An 8,041-nucleotide genomic window follows, 5' to 3' on the forward strand; every position below is an offset into this window, starting at 1 on the left:
CCTCCCTCGCCCCGGTTCCCTGCTCCGCCGAGGCCGCCGCCGGGAGATCCGACTTCGCCAACGGGAAAGGGGCCGGATCTGCCATGCCCAAGCGCTCCATCCTCGTCGGCAGGGACGACTCATCCTGGCCTCCGCTTCCCGCGCCACCGGATCCCGACGAGGATGTCCATGTCGTCGTCCTCGCCGGCCGCCAGCGCCGCTGCGGCCGCGGCCGCGGCCACGCCGCACCAGGCCGGGCCGTGGTACGTGGTGCCAGACCTTAGCCTCCGCGACCACCGCTTCACCGTCCCGCTTGACCACTCCTTCCCCTCTGCGCCGCACATCACCGTCTTCGTTCGCGAGGTCGTCCCAGGTACGTCCGCGCCGACCCCGTACCGCTCCTGGGCGACGGCTTCCATGTTCTCACCTCTTCCCTCGCTCTCTGCAGGTGGCTTTCTCCGTGCCCGTCGCCGGCTCGGACCGCGCCGTCAGGAGTTCCAGAATCCAGGTGCGTGTCTGAATCGTGTTTTGGTGTGCTATTAGTTACAGTAGATAGCACAATTGCCAGATTGGTTCGGGGCAGGGAGCAATTATGGGCAGATTCTGATAACGCTAGCTGGGACTGGGACCGTGTCCTCGTGCTATACATTTGGATTGCACATATTAGCTACTACTATCACTAGCAGATAGACGCACATACTGGTCGCAGTACGTGCACATTCAGCAAATTCTTCAGTGTTCTTGGCTTCTTGCTCGATATGCCGTGCATCCTAGATCACAGCCTTGTCAGATGTTGTTCCCAGCACCAGCAGTATGCTAATTTTAACCTCCGTTACACTTCAGAGTAGCAACAATCTCAGTTAGGGTATGTGTAATCATTCTTTGTGATTACAGTTTGACTGTATCTCTAATGCACTCAATCATTCTTTGTGATTACAGTTTGACTGTATCTCCAGCATTGACAAATACCATTGCTTGTTCAAATTTATACTGGAGTTGCTTGTTCAAATACCATCTCTGTTCTTCTGATGGTTCTCACTCTGTTTGGTAACAGACTCTGCTTTAGGAAAGTCTCACAGTAAAGTACTACTAGTAGATAATATACTCCTTAAACTTTGGATCAAGTAAACTGTCTCATATATTTTATGCTCCTCAAACTTCACAGTACAGTACTACATTGTTATGCTCCTCAAACTTCACAGTACAGCACTACATTGTTATGCTCCTGTTATCTCAACTCTTATAGTATGATGAATCAAGTAAACTAAAAGCACCACCATGTTCTGTCTGTGCAGACTGACCTCCGCTTCCAGAGCCATGCGGTGCTGGCCCTTCAGGAGGCTGCAGAGGCCTACCTGGTGGGTCTCTTCGAGGATCCGTGGCGAGAGGGCTTAAGGTGCTTGTTTTGCCCGTGGGAATGGCTCTGGCGGGCATCTGTGTCTGCTTTTGCTGTTGTTTTTAGTGATTGTTTGGAACTGCTAGCTCTAATTTAACTTACTTCTCGTTCCCCTGTTTCTGCTGTCAGTATTCCCATGGCAATTTAGGTTTAGTAATACTGTACAAGAAACATCATTGCATTACAAGTTGGGTTTTAATCTACTTGTGAGCAACTGGGTGCGCCCATTCTAGAAATATGATATGTAGATTTGCTTCACGGAACTGATATAAAGGCATCTCCAGTTACTTAATAGTTCATTATGGAATTCATTATGGAATTTGGTGCAGTGTACCATCAGTCACAGCTGCTGAGTTAGCCAGTTAGGTAGTAGTACATGACAGTGAACAGCTCAAAAGTATTTCTGTGTTTGATGCATGGCCTATCTTACTTCGTGCTTATACATTCTGTTCTGTACCTAACTTATATTGGAAGCTGACTATTCTGTAAGATGGATCTAACCATCATTAAGTGCACAAGTTTTCAGGATAATTCGCAACTGCATTAAAAAATTCTAGTGGGAGTTATACATGTTTTCTCATGATAGATTGATCTAGATTGAAACATGATTTTGCATCCCGTTTTCCATCGACAAATATACAAGTTATATCAGCAAGTTACTGTATGTGTTAGAGAAATCAGTGTTGATTTATTTGTTGTTCTTTTTTTCTTTCTAATTTTTGCATGAGAGCAAACTGGTGTAGCTAGCTAGACTATGCAGCCATGAATCAGGAAGTAGCATATTCAGCTTTGCTAATAGAAAATAAATGTATTAAAAACTTTAAAAACTGCATAATAAGTGCGTGTTCATGTTTGGTTTTCTCTAAACTTTGTTTGTATGATTGAGGGCAAATTTACTTGGTTCTTTTCTCTAAACTGTGCTTGGAACATTCGTTTTTATGATCTAAAATTGCCTTCCGGTGATGATGCAGGTGCCCAGTTTGTGCTCGCTAACGAAGGAGCTCCATGTTGAACAAGATTGAAGACACTTGTATAGCTACAGGGTTAACACCAAGGCACCGTATCACGTGTAGAGCTTGTAGAGCTTGTATATGTTAGAGCTTATTATGTGTAGAGCTTGTAAAGTATATGTTATTTGTACAATAGGAGCTCTGTACTGAATCTGGCTGATAATATTTGGAGTATTATGTGTGTGTTTTGTTTGTGCCAATTTAAATACTGGTTATTTATTTACTATTAAATAGAAATATGAAGAATATGAACTTGCTAGCTGGGACCCACGTACCTGAACCTGACATCTGGGACCCATTTGAAAAAAACTAAAACTTTCTAGCAGAAAAGGCCACGGCCCCAAAATGAGAAGGCTTAATTGTTGGGCTTGGCCCATCTACCTAGCCAAAATTAATATGAGAAAAAAACACAAGTAGGCTGAATTGTTGGGCTCGGCCCATGTAGAAAATCGAATTGGACCGGGCTGAATCTTGTGCCACATCAGATTGCCACGCTGGATGCCTACGTGGCCTGGGGGGGTTGCTAGTGACCAAAACGCCACAGTAGACGTATTTTGGTCATAAACGTCTACGACCATTCCAGAAGAAAGGTCGCTATAGTCAGTTTACGACTGCCAGCTTTTGACCTTATGTTTTTGGTCACAAAAAGGTCACAAATTGAAAACAGTGACCAATAGTGCTGGTCACAAGTTGACATATTTCTTGTAGTGGCCGTGTGCGGTGCCCTCCTCCACAGTTACACACCTCGGTTATATGGTCGTAGTGCTTAGGCGAAGCCCTGCGCCGGTAACTTCATCATCACCGTCACCACGCCGTCGTGCTGATGAAACTCTCCCTCGGCCTCAGCTGGATCTAGAGTTCATGGGACGTCACCGAGCTGAACGTGTGCAGATCGCGGAGGTGTCATACCTTCGGTGGTAGGATCGGTCGGATCATGAAGACGTACGACTACATCAACCGTGTTGTCATAACGCTTCCGCTTTCGGTCTACGAGGATACGTGGACACACTCTCCCCTCTCGTTGCTATGCATCACTTAGATCTTGCGTCATCGTAGGAATTTTTTTGAAATTACCGTGTTCCCCAACAGGTCTATCCCATGATGGGCGTGTTGGAGCACCAGCAGCAGTGTGCAGGGGATGAACATAGTGGGTACCTCGGGTGCTCGGCAATTGTTCTACCTGGGTTATAAATCCTATAATTTTAGACTCCGTTGCTTGTCGTGAGGCCTTGACACTTGTGGCTGATCTATCTTTGGATCACTTGGTGATTGCATGTGACTACAGACCGATTGTGGATGACATCAAAAAGGGATAGGAGGCCCCCATATCACATTCGTCAAGGAGATAAATAATAGAAGAGTGTATTTTGCTAGTTGTGATTTTGTGTTTGAAGGTCATGTTTCAAATCTAGAGGCACACAATCTTGTTAAATTTTCTGTCTCGCTTCCGCAGGGTCGTCATTTGTAGCTTCTATACCCTCATGATCCCCTTTGTATCACTATGAACATAGTTTCTAACTAAAAAGTGTTGGATCCCAACTGGTGATGCATCTTGAGCAAAAATAATAATAATAATTTAGGATTCATCAGAGATCCATGTTTGAACAAGCTGGAGTTTTTAGGGAGCTCATCTAATGATAACAAAGGCATAATGTAGTTGGGCTTATGTCGGATAAAGACAACAAGCTCAGCCGATGTCAATACAAACAATCATTATGCATCATCTATCGGATCTCAAAAGGCACTCATAATGACGGGGACAAGAATTACGTGCCACAAGTCAATACAATGAGATTCACTTAGGGCGTGTACAATGCATAGCCACAGAATGATGCTTCGCATGCCACGTAGGATCGGATATCTAGTAAAATAGGTTTGGATAGGGAAGCGGGATCCTCTGCAGGAGGCGAGTGCTTGAAGTGAAAAAGTGTGGTCCGATGTCAAAAGTTGAAAAGGCTGGAGTGAAAAGTAAAGATACATGTGTACTAAAGTCTTTATTTTCTATTTCTTAATGAGACCCACTATAAGATATCTTAATAGCTTGCATTGGGAAGAAAAAATAAATATATATGCCTCCAACTATTTTTTGTCATGGGGCATCTATATCCATATGCCACCATTATACATGCACTTAGAATGTACTAGTACATGATAAATGTCAGAGGACTAGAGATGTTCTTAGTGTATAGATCAAACATCCATAGTTATGTTGAGATAGTAAATTGAATGGTTGCACTACCTCTTTCCTAAAATATAATATATTTATTTTGTCATAGAAATGAATATATCTAGATATATTCTTAATTTTATATACATTAATTTCTATCTTTTTGCGAAAAATAATTAAGAAAGGATATTGATGGAGTGGGTATTTTTTTTAACACAGTACATACGCAAGCGCTCCTACATACGCGCATACACTCATCCCTATGAACGCACACATGCACACCCTACCCCTATGAGCATTTCCGAAAGACTGAGCCAGCATATCATTTTAAGATTTACGAAGTCCCGTAGACGCCTCATCGTTGATGGGAACGTCTCCTCCCACTAAAAATAAATCCCCTAAAATCTTAAAATAAATTAGAAAATAATGCGAGCACAAGGAGTGAAACCCTGATGGGCTGGGATACCACTATCTCTCTAATCCTCCAACTTGGTTCGCGGAGGGAGTACTTATTAGTGAGGTTTCGTTCATCCTCGTGATGTGGCATGTACGCCTGACTTGCTGTTGGTTACCAAAAAAAAAAATAGTTAAACATTTGCCCACTAATATTTTTTCTATACGGTTGCATTTCTGCATGCGTAGTTTCTCAATCTCTCGATCTTGTCGGCAACCTCCATCATTGTCGGCCTCTCGTCACCGGTCAAGCTCAGGCACCGTATAACCAGCTCCGCGGCGTCGTCTATCACCTCGTCCGCGAGCTCCTCCCTGACATTTCCGTCCATGATCTCCCGGTGTCGTCCCCCCTGCACAGCCGTGACGAAGGAGAATGCGAGGCTGGTGTCATCCTCCTCGGGCCCGTCCGGGCAGAACGCCTTCCTCCCGGTGAGGAGCTCCAGCAGCACCACCGCGAAGCTGTACACGTCGCTCTTGCAGGTGAGCTGGCACGTGAGCAGATACTCCGGGTCGAGGTACCCGCAGGTTCCCTGGACAAGCGTGGCCACCTGGGCCTCGTCGGCGGGCGCGAGCCTTGACGCGCCGAAGTCGGAGACCTTGGCGGTGAGCTCGCCGTCGAGCAGGATGTTTGCGGACTTGACGTCGCCGTGCAGGATCGGGGGCGAGGCGGACGAGTGCATGTACGCGAGCGCGTGCGCCGACTCGGCGGCGACGCGAAGGCGCTCCCCCGGCGGCAAGGGCGCCTGGCCCTTGCCGTCGCCGTGGATGTAGCGGTGGAGGCTGCCGTTGGGGACGTACTCGTAGACGAGCATGGGCACCTCGACCTCGAGGCAGCATCCGAGCAGCTTCACGACGTTCCTGTGGTTGATCTGCGAGAGGATCAGCATCTCCTTGGAGAACTCCTTGAGCTGCTTCTCATCCGCCACCCTGGACCTCTTGATGGCAACGGTGGTGGAGCCGCCGGCGCCGGGGAGGACGCCCCTGTAGACCACACCGTTGCCTCCTCGGCCGAGGACCCGTGCCTCGTCGAAGTTGCCGGTGGCCTTCTTGATCTCCTCCTCGGAAAAGATCTTGAATGCCACCCCGGAGCTGGCCAGTGAACCCAGGTGCTGCTGCAGTAGGAGCCCACCGTTCTGCTCGAAGAACCTCTGCTTCGCTCTGAGCATCCTCCTCTTCTGAAGACTCAGGTGTGCCCAGAAGCACGCCAGGATCACCATGTACACGCCTATGCTTACACCTGAACATTTCTGTCAAATCAAGTAGTATTCTCAAACAAAACCTAACGACTGAAGCGTGTCGTTGTACCTGTGACGGCCTTCAGCGCTAATGTGAATTTGTCTTGTTGGTGGCAACCATCCTGCACGGTAGCGTTTCCGCTCCACCCCTTGGGGCATGTGCACAGGTAGCTGCCTGGCGTGTTGGTACACACACCGTAGCACGGGTACAAATCATGTCGCGCGCATTCGTCCACATCTTCCGTTTGAGTCAGTTTCACAAAAAATCGGCAGAGGATGATAAGCCACCGATGAGCAAGAGCTGATCGACGAGAAAAGAATTTTGGGAACAGAGTATACTAGAGCTAGAGTAGTACCGTTGCAGCCGCCGAGGACATAGGGGTTCCCCTCGTAGCCGCTGGTGCAATTGCAGACGTAGCCCGGGCCGTTGGTCGAGTCCAGGCACACGCTCTGCGCGCTCCGGCACGCGTAGGCGGTGGCGTTCTCCCGCACGGTGGCGCAGGAGTCTCCGGCGCCGGCGCCTCTGATGGCCCAGTCCAGCACGACGGGCACGGCGAAGTCGCCCGTCCTGTTGAAGTGGGAGCCGGCGTACCAGAACCACCAGGCGTCCACCATGAACGCGTAGGCGCAGCCCGTGGAGTTGGCCAGGAACGTCCCTCCCTGCTGCTGCTGGCGCCGGCCGAAGCTGCGGACGTGCGGGCGGTAGGAGGCCAGACCCAGCGGGATGTTGCTCTGGCAGCACCCGTCGCCGCCCCGGCACGACCCGGGCAGCGCGCGCTCCGACGGCCGGCACACCGACATGCACCCGGTCACGTAGTACCCTCCGTCGTCCACGAAGTAGGCCAGGTCGGGGCAGCCGATGGCCACGAACTTGCTCTTCATGGAGGAGAAGAGGAAGGCGCTGCCGTTGAGGGCCATGGGGGTACTCCCGCCGGTCAAGAACGCGGCCGGAGCCGGAGGTGCGGTCGTAGCAGGCGCGGCTGGCGTTGAGCAGCACGGTGGCCTCGGCAGAGGCGAGCGAGATGGCGACCACCTCGTGGCCGTAGCCGGCCACGGTCAGGCGCGGTGGGTGGCGCGTGTCGTCGCACTCGAGCCGGAACCCACGGCCCTCGCCACGGTGGCAGCGCGCTCCGATTCCGAAGGGGTAGGGGACGGTCACGTTGCCGCACTGCCGCCGGCACCCCGGCGGCCGCTGCGCTGCTGCCGGTGGAAGCAGCGGCGCTGCCAGCAGCAGCAGAACGGCAAACATTGCCATTCTTGCTGCAGTCAAAGCTTAGCGGCGGCTGCCTGGATGGACCGCCTTTGGCGTCTGAGCAGAGCACCTGGATTTGATTGGTGATCGACGGAAGATGTCAAGAAAAGAAACGCAGAGACCAGAGAGCGGCAATGGAAGGACGACACGTCCTTACCAGCAGCTTCGTTGACGGGGAGCGCACGGCGAGACATCGAACCATTATTCGCCCAGAGCTGTCTATCTGACACGACATAACTTTTTTTTGTTGAGAAATATCTGACATGATATAACTTCTTAACTTCGTTATAACGCACTGCGCGTGGAAATGGTTAATAGGCGCTGCGGGCCGAATAAATACGAGTAAAATTGATCAATGCTTCAATAAGTCAATAGTACTCCAACTTCAAATTGAGCTTGAGCTTGTGCCTTATTACTTTGGTCGCTCGATTTTAACTTACCCTAATTACCATTAGAGAGGTTTTTATTCTTGCGTGGTAGGGGGTTTAAGTTGTTCACTATAGTCACCCCGCTCGTTTGTCTACAGTATTCTGCTAACTTGGCATAAAG

General features: G+C 49.7%; 1 pseudogene; it reads right to left on the reverse strand.

Moving 5' to 3' along the window:
• Nucleotides 1–5,067: 5,067 nt before the first annotated feature.
• On the reverse strand, nucleotides 5,068–7,511 carry LOC119305795 (annotated as a pseudogene).
• Between the last annotated feature and the right edge of the window lie 530 nt (nucleotides 7,512–8,041).

This window comes from Triticum dicoccoides, chromosome 5B (genome assembly GCF_002162155.2).
Source record: "Triticum dicoccoides isolate Atlit2015 ecotype Zavitan chromosome 5B, WEW_v2.0, whole genome shotgun sequence".
In the NCBI taxonomy this organism is placed as follows: domain Eukaryota; kingdom Viridiplantae; phylum Streptophyta; class Magnoliopsida; order Poales; family Poaceae; genus Triticum; species Triticum dicoccoides.